We start from the raw sequence: 21,992 nt of genomic DNA on the forward strand, positions 1-21,992 counted from the left end.
AACGAGCGGGGACCAAAGTGTTGTTCCTGCAGAATAAGTGGCTCCTATCTTTCCTAACTCACTTTTTTGGAAAAGTACTTTCTGCCAGGAGCTGTGACAGAGGGCTACACGAAGAGCACTGTCACCCTCCCGCGCACAGCTGTACACGTCAGCAAACACACAACGTACCTCTGACAGGAGTAACAGCCAATGACATCACTAGGGTTGGTGTCACCCAGTGCGGTAACTAAATGGTGTTCCCCTCCCCATGGACTTCCTCCTGTACCAGACCACACAATCCTTAGTAATATTTTTTCTACTAATGTTACTCGTACATCATAATTCCCCTATCACTCAATCTAATGGCAATAGCAGAGACATAATCCACTAGCAAAATTAAAATGACACCTTTAAATTACAATATCATATTACGTACAGCTTATTAGTTTCATGTGGTAAAGTGAAAATTCGCTACGAAAACAATAGAATTCTTAGTAAAAACATTTAAGACGTACATAAAAATGAATGTTTATTTTAACGTTATTGACATAGGTTCACAAATACTAATTACTACAATATTGTAGCTAAAACACCAGAAAATTCGACAAAATCAGCAACTATGAAAACAGCAGCAGCGATGAAAGGAAGAGCGCATGCTTGTAGCGGATGAAACCACGTGATTCGAAACGTCATTGTAATTGGGTAATAATAAGAGGTCTGAGCGGAGCGTACTGGAAGGTTTAAAAAGTCAATTAGCATAGAGTGTTATCCTTGTGGGTGTATTGAGACTTTTAAACTGGATTTCCGAAAAATGTTTTTATTCTAATAACTAACTACAGGGATATTTTTATAAAAAATAATACATTTCTGCTGAAACCTGAACAAAAATTTTATAGACAGTCATTTTGGTGTCACCCCCTCTGATGGTGTCACCCAGTGTGGTCCGCACCCCCCTGCACCCCACTAGTGACGCCACTGCTCAACAGCAAGATGAAGGTTGAAAAGCTGATCAGATTCTGCAGTTTCATGTATCTACTTGCTCCCACCTTCTCTGGCAGTATAGACTCCCTTTGTGATTTCCCTGTAATGAAGACAAACTGCTTCTCTGTGGGGTTTGTTTAATACCTCTACAGGCTGTTCAACAAGGAGGAGATTTGTCTACAAACCCTACAGGGATGAATGTGCTCCTTGGTGAACATTCCGCTTAAATCTGCATGTTTTATCGCATGAAAGAGCCCAACATTTGAATTCTCCTGCTTTCAAAGAAAATCACAAGTTGTGCTGGAGCAGCTGGGCCTTGTGCCGCCAGCTGATTTACTAAGAAAATGGAACGAAAATTTGGATAGACCAAAACAATAAGCACTGGAACCCAAAACAATAAGCACTGGAACCATGAGTGAACTTGGGGAAAAAAAAACTGCCCTGTTTGCCATATATCCAAGAAAGGGACGATGAACCTCAAAGTATGAGATACCCCTTAAGTTTGATTCCTCTGATGAAAAAACACATTAACATTACATTTATTTGACACTTTTCTCCAAAGCAACTTACAGTGTTAAAGTTACTATTTCTACAGTCTCATGCTTACAATTATTTACCCAGCTGGATAATTTTACTGGAGCAATTTAGCATAACTACTTTGTTCAAGGGTACTACAGCCAGAGGGGGGGATCAAACCTACAACCTGTAGATCCCAAGGCAGCAACTCTAACCACTACACAACCAGCTGTCCTCTGACTTCAGGAACAGTGTCGTCATGTGTTCTAGAACACGGTGCCGAGTTCATTCTCACTTCATTGACCAGGCCACCGACTCCTCTACAGGAGCTCCATAGCCTCATATTGGAGCGGCCCCTGTACCCACCAAGCGTCGAACGCACACTCATGCACAGAAACATCCATCCATCCATCCATCTTCCTCCGCTTATCCGGGGCCGGGTCGCGGGGGCAGCAGTCCGAGCAGAGTCCTCCAGACTTCCCTCTCCCCGCACACCTCCTCCAGTTCCTCTGGGGGAACCCCAAGGCCTTCCCAGGCCAGCCGGGAGACATAGTCTCTCCAACGTGTCCTGGGTCTGCCCCGAGGCCTCCTCCCAGTGGGACAAGCCCGAAACACCTCCCCAGGGAGGCGTCCAGGAGGCATCCGGAACAGATGCTCGAGCCACCTCAACTGGCTCCTCTCGATGCGGAGGAGCAGCGGCTCTACTCCGAGCTCCTCCCGGGTGACTGAGCTCCTCACCCTATCCTTAAGGGTGCGCCCAGCCACTCTGCGGAGGAAACTCATTTCTGCCGCTTGTATCCGCGATCTCATTCTTTCGGTCATGATCCAGAGTTCATGACCATAGGTGAGGGTAGGAACGTAGATCGACCGGTAAATTGAGAGCTTCGCCTTACGACTCAGCTCCCTCTTCACCACAACAGACCGGTACAATGACCGCATTACTGCGGACGCCGCACCGATCCGTCTGTCGACCTGCCGCTCCATTTTTCCCTCACTCGTGAACAAGACCCCAAGATACTTAAACTCCTCCACTTGAGGGAGCAACTCCCCCCTAACCCGGAGGGGGCAATCCACCTTTTTCCGACTGAGAACCATGGCCTCGGATTTGGAGGTGCTGATTCTCATCCCCGCCGCTTCGCACTCGGCTGCAAACCTCCCCAGTGCACGCTGCAAGTCTTGACTTGATGAAGCCAACAGGACCACATCGTCCGCAAAAAGCAGAGACGAGATCTCGCGGCCACCAAAACAGACACCCTCCGTTCCCTGACTGCGCCTAGAAATTCTGTCCATAAAGATAATGAACAGAATCGGTGACAAAGGGCAGCCCTGGCGGAGTCCAACATGCACCGGGAACAGGTCTGACTTACTGCCGGCAATGCGAACCAAGCTCCTGCTCCGGTCATACAGGGAACGAACAGCCCGTAGCAACGAGCCCCGAACCCCATAATCCCGAAGTACCCCCCACAGGATGCCACGAGGGACACGGTCGAATGCCTTCTCCAGGTCCACAAAACACATATGGACTGGTTGGGCAAACTCCCACGAACCCTCCAGCACCCTAGTGAGGGTATCGAGCTGGTCCAGTGTTCCACGGCCAGGGCGAAAACCGCATTGCTCCTCCTGAATCCGAGGTTCGACTATCGGTCGGATTCTCCTTTCCAGTACCCTGGCATAGACTTTCCCAGGGAGGCTAAGGAGTGTGATCCCCCTGTAGTTGGAACACAATCTCCGGTCCCCCTTCTTAAAAAGAGGGACCACCACCCCGGTCTGCCAGTCCAGAGGCACCGTTCCCGAGCTCCACGCAATGCTGCAGAGGCGTGTCAGCCAAGACAGCCCCACAACATCCAGAGACTTGAGAAACTCGGGGCGGATCTCATCCACCCCCGGAGCCTTGCCACCGAGGAGTTTTTTGACTACCTCAGCAACTTCAGCCAGGGTAATGGACGAGTCCCCCTCCAAGTTCCCAGCCTCAGCTTCCTCTACGGAAGGCGTGTCGGAGGGATTGAGGAGATCCTCAAAGTACTCCTTCCACCGCCCGAGAACATCCTCAGCTGAGGTCAGCAGCGCACCACTTCCACTGTAAACAGTGTTCGTGGAACACCGCTTCCCCCCTCTGAGTCGCCGGACGGTTTGCCAGAATCTCTTTGAGGCCGACCGAAAGTCTTCCTCCATGGCCTCACCGAACTCCTCCCAAGCCCGAGTTTTTGCCGCGGTGACTGCCAGAGCCGCGCTCCGTTTGGCCCGTCGGTACCTGTCAGCTGCTTCAGGAGTCCCATGAGCCAGCCAGGCCCGATAGAACTCCTTCTTCAGCTTGACGGCATCCCTTACTTCCGGTGTCCACCACCGTGTTCGGGGATTGCCGCCGCGACAGGCGCCGGAGACCTTATGGCCGCAGCTCCGAACCGCCGCCCCGACAATGGAGGCGCGGAACATAGTCCATTCAGACTCAATGTCCCCCACCTCCCTCGGGACCTGGTTGAAGCTCTGTCGGAGGTGGGAGTTGAAGACCTCTCTGACAGAGGCCTCCGCCAAACGTTCCCAACAGACCCTCACTATGCGTTTGGGCCTGCCAGGTCTGTCCAGCTTTTTCCCCCGCCATCGAATCCAACTCACCACCAGGTGGTGATCAGTTGACAGCTCAGCCCCTCTCTTCACCCAAGTGTCCAAGACATATGGCCGAAGGTCAGAAGAAACGACTACAAAGTCGATCATCGACCTCCGACCTAGGGTGTCCTGGTGCCAAGTGCACTGATGGACACCCTTATGCATGAACATGGTGTTCGTTATGGATAAACCGCGACTAGCACAGAAATCCAATAACAACTCACCGCTCGGGTTCAGATCAGGGAGGCCGTTCCTCCCAATCACGCCCCTCCAGGTATCACTGTCGCTGCCCACGTGGGCGTTAAAGTCCCCCAGTAGAACGACAGAGTCCCCAGTGGGAGCGCTTTCCAGCACGCCCCCCAGGGACTCTAAAAAGGCCGGGTACTCTACACTGCCGCTAGGCGCATAAGCACAAACGACAGTGAGAGACCGTTCCCTGACCCGAAGGCGTAGGGAGACGACCCTCTCATTCACCGGGGTAGACTCCAACACATGGCGGCTGAACTGGGGGGCTATTAATAAGCCCACACCAGCCCGCCGCCTCTCACCTTGGGCAACGCCAGAATAGTGGAGAGTCCACCCCCGATCGAGGAGAGTGGTTCCAGAACCCAAGCTGTGAGTGGAAGTGAGCCCGACTATATCTAGACGGTATCTCTCGACTTCCCGCACCAGCTCAGGCTCCTTCCCCGCCAGTGAGGTGACATTCCAAGTCCCAAAAACCAGAGTTGGCGCCCGAGGTTTGGGTCGGCCGGGCACTCGGCCCCGACCACCGCCCAAATCACAATGCACCGGCCCCTTACGGTTTCTCCGTCAGGTGGTGAGCCCACCGAAGAGCGGCTCCACGTCATGGCTTCGGGCTGAGCCCGGCCAGGCCCCGTGGGCATAGACCTGGCCACCAGGCGCTCGCATGCGAGCCCCCCCCCCCAGGCCTGGCTCCAGGGTGGGGCCCCGGTGACCCCATACCGGGCGGGGTAAACGAAAGCCTTGATTTTTTCTTCATAAGGGGTTTTTGAACCGCGCTTTGTCTCGTCTGTCATCCAGGACCTGTCTGCCATGGGAGACCCTACCAGGGGCATATAGCCCCAGACAACATAGCTCCTGGACTCATTCAGGCACTCAAACCCCTCCACCACGGTAAGGTGGCGGTTCACGGAGGAGATGCACAGAAACAGTCCTTTTCTAACATGGTCCTCGGATCCTGGTTGGATTCCTCATCCCACAACTCTTACACCCCACCCCCTAACATGTTATACTTGAGGCAAAACCATGACATGATTGTGGTGGGCCTCATCAGCAACAACGATGAGTCAGCATACAGAGAAGAGGTGCAGTGGCTAATGGACTGGTGCAGAGCCAACAACCTGTCCCTGATAGTGGACCAAACGAAAGAGACGGTTATTGACTTGAGGAGACCGTGGAGTGACCACTCTCCGCTGAACATGGACAGCTCATTCTTGGAGCTCATCAAAAGCATCGAATTCCTTGGTGTAGACCTGGGGGAAAACCTCACCTGGTCCCTCAACACCAACTCCGTAGCCAAGAAAGCCCAGCAGCATCTCTACTTTCTGTGAAGGTTGAGAAAGGCCCATCTCCCACCCCCCATCATCACCACATTCTACAGAGGGACTATTGAGAACATTCTGAACAGCTGGTTTGGAAATTGCACCGTTTTGGATTGCAAGAACTTGCACCAGATAGTGAGGACAACTGAGAAGGTCATCAGGGTCTCTCTTCCCTCCATCACAGACATTTACACTGCACGCTGCATCTGCAAAGCCACCAGCATTGCGGACAACCCCATGCACCCCTCACACAAACTCTTCACCCTCCTGCCATCTGGCAAGCGGTACCAAAGCATTTGGGCCTCACAGCCAGACTGTGCAACAGTTTTGTCGCCCAAGCCATCACACTGCTCAATATCCAGGGGCTGAACTAACACCAACCCACACACACATAGATATAGACACACACACACACACACACACACACACACACACACACACACACAGACACACACACACCTGTACTCAACTGAACACCATTGCATTCCCTTTGTGTTTTTTTTGTTTGCAATTATGTTGACATTTTTTACAGCATTTATTTTTATATTGTAATATTTTTTTTATTATATACATTGTAATATGTTGTAATATGTTGATGTAATATATTGTTCTTTTATGTGGCACCACTGTCTTGGAGGAACGTTGTTTCGTTTCACTGTATACCAGCTGTATGTGGTTGAAATGACAATAAAGCCACTTTGACTTTGAAAAACGTTATTAAAAAGCATGTACTTTAATGTCTCTATTCATTATGCAACGATAATATACCATGTATAGAGTATAGAGTTCACATCACTCCAGATTTAGGGGCTCCTTAACTTTGTATATTGCATAATATATTACATGATTAGCAGATTTAAAATAAATTAAAATGTTGATTAATGTAATAAAATATGGATTAAAAATAAACTCATGATAAATAGTTAAAGAGGAATTTTATTTTATAAATTTTTTTTCTTATTATTTTCTTATTGAGTTGATTGACTTGAACCAATCATCCAATGAGGTGAGAGCAAAGCTGAAAGTCCCGCCTCCCCACGTTGGCAATTCTAGGGGGACCGCCATCTTGATTCACTTTCAGAGATGATAATGTCGTGATTAGATCGCACACGCAGAACTTTTGACCAAGTCAAGGGGGCAATTGTTGTTTCCGTTCTATACGGATTTGGTGAGTTGAGCAGTTTTTATGTATAATTTGTTTTAATACATGTTCACGTAGAGGAAAGTTGTTACTAGCGATGAGATCGAGTTTGGAATTATTTTTCTGCTGAGTGACAGTGAGTATTTAACAATCGATCATGCGTGAGGTATTCATGCCAAATTGCAACCAATGAGGGAGAATTGCTTATATTTAATATAATTATATTTAATCAAAAATTAAATAATGCTGAGCCACTGTGTGTTACTATTTTAGAAGTGTAACCATTTGATTTTAAATGCCAAATGGTTAGCTGAGTTACTTAATTAGTAATTGTTACTGTGTTCAAGTGGCTGCTAATTCGTGTGCGATTGAAAAATGTGTCATTTACATTTAATGTAACTGATTATTAATCTGAGTCTAAATACATGTAAACTGTAATATGCTTTACTGTATAGGTCAGGTTTTTATTCTTACCTGGAACAACACAATTCTATGTGAAGACCATGGCATAGATCAGAGGTGTCAAACTCAATTGCACAGGGGGCCAAAATCCAAAGCACACTTTAGGTCGCGGGCCGAACAGGATAAACATTTATTGAACACACTAAAACTAAACTTTTAAAACTTTAAAACTTTTAAAACTTAACTTTTTTGAACATAAATATGAATAAAAACAGACAGGAATATTATTCCGGAATAAATCAACTCAAACCTTAAATAACTTATAATATTTTGCTCTCCATAAAAATATATCCTGTCTAAATTATACAAGTTAGAAATAAAGTAAACGTTAAAAGAACAAACATTCGAATTTCTTTACTCTTATGTCATTTTATATAAAAAAATAAACTTAAATTTTAAATATCCCAAAAGATTTTGCTCTCCATAAAAATATATCCTGTCAAAATTATACAAATTCAAAATATGAACATGCTGCATAAGAAAACCTGGAAATATAAATAAAATTTGTGCTTTTCAGCAATAACAAATCAAATCATTCAGTTGTCTTTGCTCTTATGTCATTTTATCAGAGCTGGACGCCTGGCATCTTTTTTTGGCAACAAGTTCGTTTATGTTTGGTGTGAGGTTCTGTGTTGTGGAGATTCTCAGGATGGACTGCAGGTGCTCATCAGTGAGACGACTCCCGTGTGCTGTTTTGTTACTCTTCATCACTGAGAAGAGCTTCTCACACAGATATGTGCTACCAAACATGCACAAGGTTCGAGCCGCATGTAGACGGAGCTGGGGCATTTCTGCGGGAATGGAGTGAATAAACTGTGCGGGCCCTGCAGTGTCGTACTTTGCCTTCAGTGTGCCATTACACTGCAGCTCAATCAGCTCCATCTGAATCTGCACAGGTGCAGTTTCCACATCGACGGCAAATGGGTTGCGAAGAAACTCAAAATTCTTTTTTTGTTCTTCAAAGTCACCAAAGCGCCGTGCGAACTCAGTGCGCTCAGTTTATCAGCAAAGTGCGTATTTGGGAACACCGTTGTGCCAACTTGGTTCAACATTACTTGGCAACAGGGAAAGTGGGGCAAGTTGCACTGGTGCATTTATGTCTCCCATAAAAGCAGCTTCACTTGAAATGCCTTCACTGCGTCATACATGTCAGTGATCATGCGGTCACGTCCCTGGAGCTGGAGGTTTAAGGCGTTGATGAGCTGTTATGTCAGCCAGAAATGCCAACTCGCATTTCCACTTTTCATCCCTAAAATTGGTGGAGTCTTTTCCTTTACTGTCTATGAACTGACAGATTTCGTTGCTGAGCTCAAAAACTCTGTTGAGAACTTTTCCCCGACTTAGCCAACGCACCTCTGTATGATAAGGAATGTCAGCAAACTCTGAATCTATCTCCCGCATAAAGGACTGAAATTGCCGGTGATTTAAACCTTTAGCTCGGATAAAGTTTACGGTTTGTGTTACAGTGCTCATTACATTGTCCATCTTCACCACTTTGCCACATAGTGCTTCCTGGTGTATGATGCAGTGATATGCCGTTAACTCACCAGTACAGTTCTCCTCCTGCATCTTTACTCGCATCCTTCCCACTAGTCCACTTTTTTCACTACACATAGATGGTGCTCCATCAGTTGTAAGTGCAATAAGTTTGTCCCAGGGCAGTTTCATGTCGGTTATACTTTGACATACATTTTCAAAAATGTCTTTTCCAGTCGTTGTCCCGTGCATCGATTTAATGTCCATTATTTCCTCTGTAACGCGCAAATTGGAGTCCACTCCACGGATGAAGATGGCCAGCTGTGCAGTATCAGTCATGTCAGTACTTTCATCCACAGCAAGAGAGTATGCAATAAAGTCTTTGCTTCTTTCACTCAACTGTGTTCTTAAATCAGTGGCCATCTCACAAACTCGATCAGCAATCGTATTTCTACTCAGGCTTACATTTGCCAGCATCTGCTTTTTGTCTGGACATAAGACGTCAAACACCTTGATCATGCAGCTCTTCAGAAATTCTCCCTCGGTAAATGGCCTGGCTGATTTGGCGATCTCTTCTGCCACGATAAAACTTGCTTTCACAGCAGCTTCACTTTGTGATTTTGCACGGGTAAAAAACATCTGCTGAAGTGTCAGATTCTTCTTTAACTCTTCTGCTTTCTGTATCTTCTGCTCTGTATTCAGGTCTTTCAGGTTATCCTGATGTTTTGTCTCATAGTGCCGTCTTAGATTAAATTCTTTAATTACAGCCACATTAGCTCCACAAATGAGACACACGGGTTTACCGGCAATGTCAGTAAACATATACTCAGCCTCCCATCGGTTTTTAAAGGCTCTGTTTTCAGAATCAACTTTTCTCTTTGGCATCGTGAGGGCTAGCTTCGCAATAACTTGCAGCATCATAAGCTAGACTTGATTAACGCGGGAAATGTTCGGCAAGGCAGCTGAAGCGCTGCATTATGGGATCTGTAGTTTATTGTGTTACTAGCGCTTCATATCGCCGGGCCATTAATAACGATAATATATAAAATGATCTCGCGGGCCGGATATAATTACACGCCGGGCCGGATGTGGCCCGCGGGCCTTGAGTTTGACACATATGGCATAGATGGTGAGCCATCCAAAGAACCTTTGAGCCTTGGTCAAAGACTGAGGTCTTATATTCTGGAAGTTTTATAGGAGTGTGGTAGGAAAATTCTGATTTGCATATTCACAGTTTTGGAAAGGATCCAACTTCCTTCCAATTTCTTAACCAACTTAGATTGTTTCTGGTTTTTGAGGAGTTTTGCAGTGATCACTTTTTCCCCCCTTATACTGGACACATTATTCCTGAGCTATAATAGTTGAGAACTGTTGAAATTCAAACTGGTATTTGAACTATTAAACCCGGAACCACTAAAAAAAAAAAAGATACTTGAACTGTTGCTGTTGAACTGCTGGTACTGATTTCTTACACTGATAATTGGTGTGTTCAAACATTGTCAAAGTGTATTTGCCTGGGTATATGCCTAATAGTTATTAGGGTGCACTGTTAGTTGTTACATTTTGTATTGTTGTGTAACCAAATTATTTTCCTTTTTTACATTGTTACCAAAGAGTTCAAATTCACATTATTCTATGAAGGTAATGGCTTACTGAAAATAATATATAAAAAAGAACACAGAGACTTTTTTGGTAAAATTTAATACAACCTTTAATTGCCCAAGTTGAATGGTCTTTGGTTATTTATGCCTCCGCAGATGAACCTATTGGCCTCAGGAGAATATTATGTTACGTGTTACAAAAGTGGCAAGCCAGCCAGAAGGTATAAATTGTAAGGACAACAATATAAGAAGGGCAACATTGTCTATTATTGTGGGGGCTATTTGCAATTAAAGAATATGGAAATAATACCGAAAGAAGATGTTCAAGTTCCAAATACTCTTTTAGTTAGTGGACCTATTAGCGATTCTGAAGCTGAAGAATTTTTCAGTCTTTTGAAACACCATGGCTCTATTGTAAGAGTCATTTCTGTTGATGATGCTGGTTCAAAGTATCATGCGCACACAATTTTGGAATACTTCTTTGGGTCAGCCATTAAGTCAATAGGTCCTCTCCTACCCCTTAGCTAATCCGGACAGATCATATGAGATAACAGCTCTTAGCAGTGTCTATTCTTCTGAAGAAAGTTCTTACTTGACCGCTCTGAGAAATATTTGCTAAGTTGAGTGGGAAATCTTCTAATGCTGTTTTGCGTGAAGAACTCTCTCAGATTTCAAGTTCCTTAAACCCTGCTGAAGAGGAGGTGGCCGGTGGAGGTGAACCTGAAGAACTCAGTGTGGCCAAATGTCCAAATGCTTGCAGTCCAAAGCCTGACACGAATATGAAGGAAAAGGAGAATTTAAGAAAGCTCAACACTGGTCTCCCTAATGCATCCAGCTCTGTCAGTGTAAATCCAGCAGAAGTACAAAGAGTTATAGTAGAGCATATTGTTAAGAATGAAACAGCCACAACCATTTCACCCCTACCTGTCAAGTTCAGAACCTTTTCTGGAAGAACTCCACAGCCCATGAACGAGGCAGATTATGACACCTGGCGGTGCAATGTTGAATTACTGCTTGAGGACCCCACAGTGTCTGACCTTCACAGAGTCAGGAGGATTGTGGAGAGTCTTTTGCTTCCTGCTATGGATGTCATCAAACCCTTAGGGTTTTGTGCTTCTCCCTGAGCCTGTCTTAACATGCTTGATTCAGCTTTTGGTACGGTTGAAGATGGTGATGAGTTGTTCTCAAAAGTCATGAACGCTTTCCAAAATGATGGTGAGAAAGCATCTACTTACTTTCAAAGGCTGCAGAAAGCACTAAATAGTCAGCAGAGGTGGAATTATGGCATCTGAAGCAAATCGTCATCTCTTATGGCAGTTTTGCAGAGGCTGCTGGGATGGTGCCTTAATCTCTGAACTTCGCCTTGAAACAAAGAAGGACGACCCCCTTGATTTTTCAAGACTTACTGCGTTTTCTTTGAACCAGAGAAGATAAGAGTGCACTGAAAGTGTCATGCATGAAAAAACACCTTGGTGCTTCAGAACAGAAGGCCCAGCCACCAACTCAGTCTGCCCGTTCTTACTGTCATGATGCTGCTGTTGTAGACCCACCTTCAGATGAGTCAAGGTTATTATCTTAAACTGCTGAATTAAGGAAACAGATAAATGAGCTTAGAGACAAACTGTCTTCCTTAAAGTCCCCAAAGCAAAAGACAGCTCCTCAGACCAAGTCAAAGCAACCACCTGTTCACTCAACCTCAGAGGTTGTTGCAAATCCCAACCAAAGAACAGTTCTGATCATGCCAAGAAACCAAAGATGGACATATTGTGAGTGTGTGTGAAAATCCACCAAACTCTGCACTGGTTGAGAAAAAGAAAGAAGATCTGCGTAGTAGACAGCAAGAGTGGGAATAAGAAAACAATACCACTCATTCATCTTCTTTAAACACATAACAGTTCCAATTGCAAACGGGGCTAATGAGAAAAGAAATCGTCCCATCAAGAGATGTGTAACAGTCCACAGCAAAACCCTTTCTCACTCGAGAGCAAACATATGATTAGTTTGATCAAAATGTACTGGACAAGTCAAAATCTCTGGAGTTAACTGCAACTGTCTGTTGGATACAGGATCACAGGTGACTAGCATTCCCTGGTCTTTCTATCAAACCTGTCTTTCTGATCAGCCAATCAAGACCTTGAAACATCTGCTAGAGATGAGTGGTGCAAATGGTCAACCTGTCCCTTATGAAGGGTACATTGAAGTTCCCATCACTTTTCCAGAGGACCTAGTAGGGTCTGAAGTTGAAATTTTCTCTCTAGCTCTAGTTGTTCCTGATTTCAAACCTGACAGACAGTCTCAAGTCTTGATTGGGACCAATACATTTGATTCTTTTCACGCAGTGTGTTCTGATTCGAGTACACTTGAACACAGTTCCTCACATTATGGGTACAATGCTGTGCTGAAAACTCTTAAGTTACTCCACAGACAGACACAGGTGGTTCTCTTGGATCAGTGAGGTTGCAAGGCCAAAACCCTACAGTAATTCCAGCTTGTCAAACAGTCACTCTCTGTGGAACAGCTAACATAAGTCACCTTCATACAGATAAGAATGTTCTTTTGGAGCCTCCATCCAACCCTTCCCTTCTTGTTCCATCCACACTACCGCAACATTGGTCAGTTCAGCTATGGAATGAATCAAATCATCATGTGATACTTCAGCCCTGTTCTGTCATTGCTGAATTACATGCTTTTGAAAGTATCATTCCTTAAAATGGTGATGTGACATCTATAACTTCTAGTCAGACTGGCTTCAAGTCTGCTATTAGTTTTGACTTTGCTGATTCACCATTGTCACAAGAATGGAAAGACAGAATCACTAAGAAACTGAATGATATGCCTGATGTGTTTGCACAATATGATCTTGATTTTGGGCGGACGGCAAAAGTCAAACACCACATCAAGCTCTCTGACGAAACCTCATTTAAGGAAAAAGCATGTCCTATCTATCCCCAAGACATAGCTGCTGTCCGGCACTTGCAAGAGTTAAAGGAGTCTGGAGTAATCAGAGAATCTGTCTTCCTTTGCATCTCCAGCTGTTGTTGTGCAGAAGAAGAATGGTGATGTAAGGTTATGTATAGACTAGGGAAAACTAAATCTGCAAACTAAAAGATTCTTACGCTTTGCCGAACCTTGAAGAATCTTTTTCTGCTTTAACTGGTTCTCGTCGGTTCTCGGTTCTGGACTTGAAGTCTGATTGAGGTGGAAGAGTTAGACAAACATAAGACTGCCTTCTCTTGTCCCTTAGGTTTCTGGGAGTTCAATAGGATCCCACAGGGAGTTAACAGTGCTTCAAGTACATTCCAACACTTAGAGAAATGCATGGGAGATCTGCATCTTACTGAAGTGCTGGTGTTTCTTGATGACTTAATAGTGTTCTCACAGACTCTTGAGGAGCGTCTTTTGAAAGTGTTGGGAAGACTGAGGGATTATGGTTTAAAAATTTCCCCAGAAAAGTGCAAATTCTTCCAGACCTCAGTCTGATATTTAGGTCACATAATATCAGAACATGGAGTTGTTGCTCGGTCGATCCGGAGAAGATAAGTGCCCTTAAAACCTGGCCAAAACCAAGGAACCTGAAGGAATTGAGATCATTCCTTGGATTCTCAGGTTACTATCAACAATTCATAAAAGACTATGCTAAAATAATGAAACCTCCAAATGATCAAACAGCTGGATATGCCCCACTGAACCGAAAAGCAAAGACCAAAACAGGGATTAGAAATTATTTCAATCCAAGAGATACATTTGGTTTTCGATGGACACCATCATCTCCAAACTTACTAGTGCCCTTGTGCTTGGTTTCTCAAATCCAAACCTACCATACTTTCCTCATATGGATGCAAGCACTACAGGTCTTGCTGCAGCGTTATATCAAGAACAGGATGGAGAGAGTCGAGTTACAGCTTTTGCCAGCTGAGGTCTTTCTCGCAGTGAATCCACATACCCAGCCCATAAATTGGAATTTCTGGCTCTTAAATGGACAGTTACTGAGAAATTTTCAGACTATCTGTATGGTAATGAATTCACTGTTGTAACTGATAGTAACCCTCTTACTTATATTTTAACCTCTGCAAAGCTCGACACAATCAGTTACAGATGGCTATCTGCTTTGGCGACATTCTCTTTCAACCTGACATATTGGGCTGGGAAACAGAACCAGGATGCCAACGGGTTAGCAAGACGTCGCCACGGTGAACTAGTGAATGATGCTGTGTCACAGAAAGAGCAGGAACGAATCTCACAGTTCACTGCCAAGCATCTGGGTGAAAGCAAATGTTCAGTGGTAGGGCATTCTGTTGTCCAAGCTGTCTGTGAGAAGTATCTTATTCAGCAAAAATGTGATGCACCTGTAGCTTTGGTGGAGTCCTTATCAATGACACAAGAAGCCAACCCTGAGTAGTTTGCTGAAGACATGGTGCTAGATGGATCTTTATCCATGACTATCTTAAAAAGTGAAGATCTGAGAAATGCGCAAAAAGCAGACCCTGCAATAAATCGGATCGTTAACCATCTCGAAGCAGGTGAAATGCCATGCCCTGCATTAAGGCATGAGTTTCTAGACATATCCCTGTTGCTAAGAGAGGGGAATTGGTTTGGATTAAAGAATGGAATCTTGTATAGATGCAGACAAAGTAATAATCAGTCATCATACCAATTGGTGGTACCAGAAAAACTACGAGATGCTGTGCTGGAAAGCTTACGCAACCAAATAGGCCATCTGGGTGTGGAACGCACTCTAGATCTTGTCCGTTCTCGCTTTTATTGGCCTAGAATTTGTGTTGACATTGACAAAAAAGTTCAAGTTGCTGCTAATTGTATGCATTAAAAAATGGCATTTACATTTCATGTAACTGATTAGATTAATCTGAGTCTAAATACATGTAAACTGCTTTACTGTGTATGTAGGTCAGGTTTTTATTCTTACCTGGAACAACACAATTCTATGTGAAGACCATAGATGGTGAGCCACCCAAAGAATCTTTGAGCCTTGGTCAAAGACTGAGATCCTACATTCCGGAAGTTTTATAGGAGTGTAGTAAGAAAATTCTGATTTGCATATTCACAACTTTGGAAAGGATCCAACTTCCTTCCAATTTCTTAACCAACTTAGATTGTTTGTTTGTTTCTGGTTTTTGAGGAGTTTTGCAGTGATCACTTTTTCCCCCCTTATACTGGACACATTATTCCTGAGCTATAATAGTTGAGAACTGTTGAAATTCAAACTGGTATTTGAACTATTAAACCCGGAACCACTAAAAAAAAAAAAGATACTTGAACTGTTGCTGTTGAACTGCTGGTACTGATTTCTTACACTGATAATTGGTGTGTTCAAACATTGTCAAAGTGTATTTGCCTGGGTATATGCCTAATAGTTATTAGGGTGCACTGTTAGTTGTTACATTTTGTATTGTTGTGTAACCAAATTATTTTCCTTTTTTACATTGTTACCAAAGAGTTCAAATTCACATTATTCAATGAAGGTAATGGCTTACTGAAAATAATATATAAAAAAGAACACAGAGACTTTTTTGGTAAAATTTAATACAGCCTTCAGTTGCCCAAGTTGAGTGGTCTTTGCCTCTGCAGACGACCCTATTGGCCTCAGGAGAACACATTATGTGTTACACTTCCTTACTGTAGTGCATGGGCTGGTGACTCCTCCTTCACTCATTAGTGCCCCTAGTGGCTATTTATGGAAACAAAGGAGAAAGGCCATGCGGTGCAGCGCAGGTGGGATTTCCCAGGTTCCTTGTCAAAGGCCATTCAGTGAAGCTGGAGGGAAAACTGTGCTTATCTCCAAACCTCATGAGCAGGAACACTCCACACACTCACATGATCAACATACAATCACACAAAAGTACCCTTTACACTTCATTTAGCTGACACTTTTCTTCAACCCAACTTATGTTGTAATGTCACTTCCAGTTCTTTACCATTTATACAGCTGAGTAGTTTTACTGCGCAATTTAGAGTAAATACCTTGCTGAAGGTGGGACTCAAACAACCTCTCGGGTTCAACAGCAGCAGCTCAAACTATTACACCAGCTGCTCCACCAATTTAATAACTTTGTATTTATTCATGCAGCCAAGGCTCTTTCTCCAACCCAACCTACAATTATTCACCCATTTATATACATTTTTTGCACACAAGTATTTACATGTAACTGACATTGTCCTCCAAAGTGACTTACACTTTTCTGTCCAATTACTCAGTGGAGTGATTTTACTGGAGCAATTTAGGGTAAGTACCTAGCTGAAGGGTAGTACAGCCAGAGCTAGGACTTAAACCGGCAACCTTTGGGTCCTCAGGCAGCGGGTCTAACCAGTACACTACCAGCCACCCCCAGCATCAGTATGAACCATGCATGTATATAACATTCACATATCATTACTACACAATCACTAAACACGTGCGAATAACCACACATCAACACTGTTATTCCAGCATTCATAAACAATCATACAGCATAACCACACACACATAGACTGAAACAGCTTGTCCCAAGCAGGGTCGCGGTAAGCTGGAGCCTAACTCAGCAACATACGACGCAAGGCTGGAGGGGGGAGGGAACACACCCAGGACAGGATGTCAGTCCATCACAAAGCACCCCAAGCAAGACTCGAACCCCAGACCCACCCGAGAACAGGCACAGGCCAAACCCGCTGTGCCACCGCACCCCCCTTTACAGCATAACCATCACTGCACAAATTGACAATTCCAGTGTGAGAGAAAATTTCATCACTTGTTCATTTTACTTTTTGTAAGGCTCTTTATTCTCCTTTAAACTATGGATAAGGGATTGTGTGTAGTAATTGCTTGCAAGAAAATGTAACAGACCCAGTGTTGAAGATGCAAAGCCACACTAATAACTGCACCTGCTCTGCTGCTGTGCAAAGATAAGGTGGCAACATCACATGAAGAAGTTGTTCCCGTGGGATCAAAAGGAGTTATCCTACCCACGCGTCTACAAGAAGAACAAGGCACAAGGCTGAACTAACTGTTATATTAGTGGAATTTTACTAACCCCACCCTAGATTGTATAAATATCTGTATTATGCTTGTCCCGGTGTGACTCCCCAGTGTGACTCTCTCTAGGAGGCTCACCCGTGCTCGCACGAATAAATAGACTTTTCTGCAATCTGGCTGTCTTGCTGAACTGAGTCTTTTCTTCCTACCACACCAGAAATTACAACCCCAATTCCAAAAAAGTTGGGATGCTGTAAAATGTAAATAAAAGCAGAATGCACGCGCGCACACACACACACACACACACACACACACACACACACACACACACATTTTCAGAACCGCTGGTCCCGTACGGGGTCACGGGGAACCGGAGCCTACCCGGCAACACAGGGCATAAGGCCTGAGGGGGAAGGGGACACACCCAGGACGGGACGCCAGTCCGTCGCAAGGTACCCCAAGCGGGACTCGAACCCCAGACCCACCGGACAGCAGGACTGTGGTCCAACCCACTGCGCCACTGCACCCCCAAAGCAGAATGCAATGATTTGCAAATCTCATAAACCCATATTTTATTCACAATAGAACACAGAAAACATATCAAATGTTTAAACTGAGGAAATGTACTATTTTAAAGGAAAAATATGGTAATTTTGAATTTGATGGCAGCAACACATCTAAAAAAAGTTGGGACAGGGCCATGTTTACCACTGTGTAGCATCCCCTCTTCTTTTAACAGTCCATATATGCCTGGGAACTGAGGAGACCAGTTACTGGAGTTTTGAGAGAGGAATGCTGTCCCATTTATGTCTGATACAGGATTCTAGCTGCTTAACAGTCCTGGGTCTTCTTTTTTTGTATTTTTTGTTTCATGATGTGCCAAATGTTTTCAATTGGTGAAAGGTCTGGACTGCAGGCAGGCCAGTTCAGCACCTGGACTCTTCTACTACGAAGCCATGCTGTTGTAATACATGCAGTATGCGGTTTAGCATTGTCCTTCCGAAATATGCAAGGCCTTCCCTGAAAAAGACATCGTCTGGATGGAAGCATCTGTTGCTCTAAAACCTATATATACACCTTTCAACATTGATGGTGCCTTTCCAGATGTGCAAGCTGCCCATTCCATAGGCACTAATGCAACCCCATACCATCAGAGATGCAGGCTTTTGAACTGAGCTGTGATAACAAGCTGGATGGTCCCTCTCCTCTATAGTCTGGAGGATGCGGCGGCCATGGTTTCCAAAAAGAATTTCAAATTTTGATTTGTCTGACCAGAGAACAGTTTTCCACTTTGCCTCAGTCCATTTTAAATGAGCTTTGGCCCAGAGAAGACGGCAGCATTTCTGGATCATGTTCACATATCGATTCTTCTTTGCACGATAGAGCTTTAACCTGCATTTGTGGATGGCACAGCGAACTGTGATCACAGACAATGATTTCTGCATGTTTTTCTGAGCCAATGCAGTGATTTCCATTACAGAATCATACCCGTTTTTAATGCAGTGCCGCCTGAGGGCCCGAAGATTACGGGCATCCAACATTGATTTTCGCCCTTGTCCCTTACTCACAGACATTTCTCCGGATTCTCAGAATCTTTTGATGATATTATGTACTGTAGATGATGAGATATTCAAAGTCTTTGCAATTTTACATTGAGGAACATTTTTCTGAAATTCTTCCACAATTTGTAGATGCAGTTTTTCACAGATGGGTGAACCTCTGCCCATCTTTACTTCTGAGAGACTCCGCCTCTCTAAAATCCTCTTTTATACCCAATCATGTTCCTGACCTGTTGCCAATTAACCTAATGAGTTGCAAAATATTCCTCCAGCTGTTTCTTTTTCGTAACACTTTTCCAGCCTTTTATTGCCCCATCCCAACTTTTTTGAGACGTGTTGCGGCCATCAAATTCAAAATTACCTTATTTTTTCCCTAAAATGGTACATTTCCTCAGTTTAAACATTTGATATGTCTTCTATGTTCTATTGTGAATGACATATGGGTTTATGAGATTTGCAAATCATTGCATTCTGTTTTTATTTACATTTTACAGTGTCCCAACTTTTTTGGAATTGGGGTTGTATGACAATGAACGGAGCCAAACGTATTTCAGCACAGACTAGACCCAATAGAGAAAACATCCAGTGCATGAAAACCAGCACAGATCTCTGACAAACTGAGATCCTGTCAGTCAAATGTGGGAACCGCTGCCTTCGTATGGGGTGTGTATCGCAGTCACACTGGTCCATATGGATCCACACATATGTCCACTGTATGGGCAAACAAAAAAATACACTCTCTGGTGGAGAAATGCACTTTTGTTTACTCTGAGTTGTAGGTCACTTCAAGTCTCTGCAGATCTGTCTTGTTAGCTTGTGTAATTTCTTCAATTTTAATATTTATTTAACAGAATGCAACTAAACTGGGTTGCAGCAACACAAACTGTAAATTTGAAAAATGCAAATACAAACAGATAACTAACACAACCACAATATTTAGCTGGCCTGCTGAAGCCGCACTATCTAAAATTTCCCAAAAAAGTAACCAAACATTCTAAATTTCACTGGATTTATCAAAGTTTCAACGTCCCCTTTTGTAGAGGTACAATGTTTGATATATACATATATATTTTTTTTCCTGAATACTTTCTCCCTCTTACTTATTCCCTCCCTCATTATTTTCTCTTATTCTCCAGTACTGTCAAGGCATCTTTGCACTGGTTGTATGTATGTTTACATGTGTGTATATGTCTTGTCTACTCTACACTATGAGCCATTGTGAACCAAAACCAAATTCCTTGCATGTGCGTGCATACTTGGCCAAAGAAATCGGATTCTGATTCTGACATTTGTAGAGGGAGCTTTGTTTGCTGTGTAGAAATAAAATACATTGTCTGGCCAGATATGTAGGAGTAACATACATATGGTACATTCCACACCTTCGCCAGATGCAGAATTTATACTGTGTTTTAACTGAAACGGAGATGAGAATAAAACACACTTTTTGTTAAAGACCTTTCGAGTAGTTGAAGGAGCACCGTTCCAGTACACTGGTGTTTCTCACATTCCCAGGATCACTGGACCAGTGTGCCAGGGGTGGCGTCCCCACCACCTCAAGCCTTCCGTCCCTCTGAGATACTTTCTCTTTCCCATAAATTCTCCATCTAAACTGCTTTGACCGGAAAGACAACATAAAGACTGTGAGAAAGCAGTTCGGCAAGAGGCAAACAATATTTCAATTCCATTCCGAGTGGAGCAGTCAGCTGCTCCATTATTAATTTTTCTGCCATGCAGTCATGACTCAGTCATAACTCGGGAGACAGATAGGAATCTCAGCCTTGCACTTTGCCTCTGGCACCTCCCTTCTTTGCTCCGTAAAGCTCGATCTCTTTATGACACCGTGGATGGTGCGTAGAAAGCTTTTTCTGAACCTTATGGAACTGGAACGCCCTCCTTCACAACATAAGGCGCCATAGAAAACAACTGGAATCATCACAATGTTTCACTGCTATCTAAATGTAAATGCACCTGCGCTTCGAATGATATGCCCTACTAATATTAGAACTGTTTATGAAGTTATTCATTTTCATGTGTAGGACAGCAAAACAATGCAAATGAAAACCTACATAGATTGAACATGAGACACACAAGCAGCTCAACCACCAGTGAACGGACTGTGCGGAATTGAGCGGAACAAAGAGTTGACTCTGCAGCAGGTTATCAGGAGTGGCCAGGAGGGGGCGTGTTGTGTTTCGCCAAATCCAGTTTCATCTGACCCACAGGCATCCAGCTGGGCATAGAGAAGAGTCTTTGCTAAAGTATCATAGCCATCCTCAGGCTGCCACCTCCAGTGTCCTCACCCAGTGCTGCAACTGGACCACATCCATGACCCCCTTTCCTCTCTTCCAGCACAGCACCCACGGCCTACCCATCATCCCACCTTCGCATGCCCAACGACACAGTTCAACTGTTTTCCACACACACACAGCTTAGAACAGATCAGAGGAAGGACCCCACATGGTGAGTGTTATTGCTACAGATGGCTCTACCAGTTGGACATCAGAGCAACGCTCTTCCCCTAGAATGACGCCCAAACTGGTGGCATGATCTGAGGAGTAAATGTCTATGTGATCACCTGGAGAGGACATTCAAAAGCATCCTTCCAGGACTCATGGGGCAGTACTGCAAAGGACCTCACCTCACCTCACCTCACCTCACACACACACACACACACACACACACACACACTACAATACATAACCAAGCCTTTAAGCAAATGCAGTTCACATTTATGTATAGTCATTGAATAGATGCTTTTCTGTGGCGTCTTTGGGTCCTCAGGACTGGAAATGATAGATCACTGCTGTTAAAATATTTCTAATCTCTGGAGTCTTTATTAGCCAAACACACATTTCCACACCAGGAAACCCTTCACCCTGCACTAATGTTGCCCTGCATAAACACTTTTGTCCAGGCTAACAGAATGAGGAAGTCATTGCGTCAAAGCTATTAGTCTATGTAGATCACATCCTAACCTAACCCATATTCACCCAATTTTCGGTATAAAAATCCAGAGAAACGACATGACCTGCACTGTTATGCCTAAATGACTAAAACTGTGGTAGGATTGACTGAAAAAGTCACCCAACAGTTCACTTTAAAGCAGGTAAGGCTTACTTGTGCAGGAACACACAAACATACACA

At 44.1% G+C, this 21,992-nt stretch overlaps 1 long non-coding RNA gene across 1 annotated transcript in view; it reads left to right on the forward strand.

The window, feature by feature from the left end:
- The first annotated feature begins 6,733 nt into the window (after positions 1-6,733).
- LOC108942033 (uncharacterized) overlaps positions 6,734-21,992 on the forward strand; it is a 30,889-nt gene continuing 15,630 nt past the window's right edge. Inside the window, exons 1-2 of the long non-coding RNA XR_001966677.1 lie at positions 6,734-6,810; positions 21,198-21,308. This is a non-coding gene — a long non-coding RNA (uncharacterized LOC108942033). The remainder of the gene's footprint in view (positions 6,811-21,197; positions 21,309-21,992) is intronic.

Source organism: Scleropages formosus, chromosome 7 (genome assembly GCF_900964775.1).
Source record: "Scleropages formosus chromosome 7, fSclFor1.1, whole genome shotgun sequence".
NCBI classification, from domain to species: Eukaryota; Metazoa; Chordata; class Actinopteri; order Osteoglossiformes; family Osteoglossidae; genus Scleropages; species Scleropages formosus.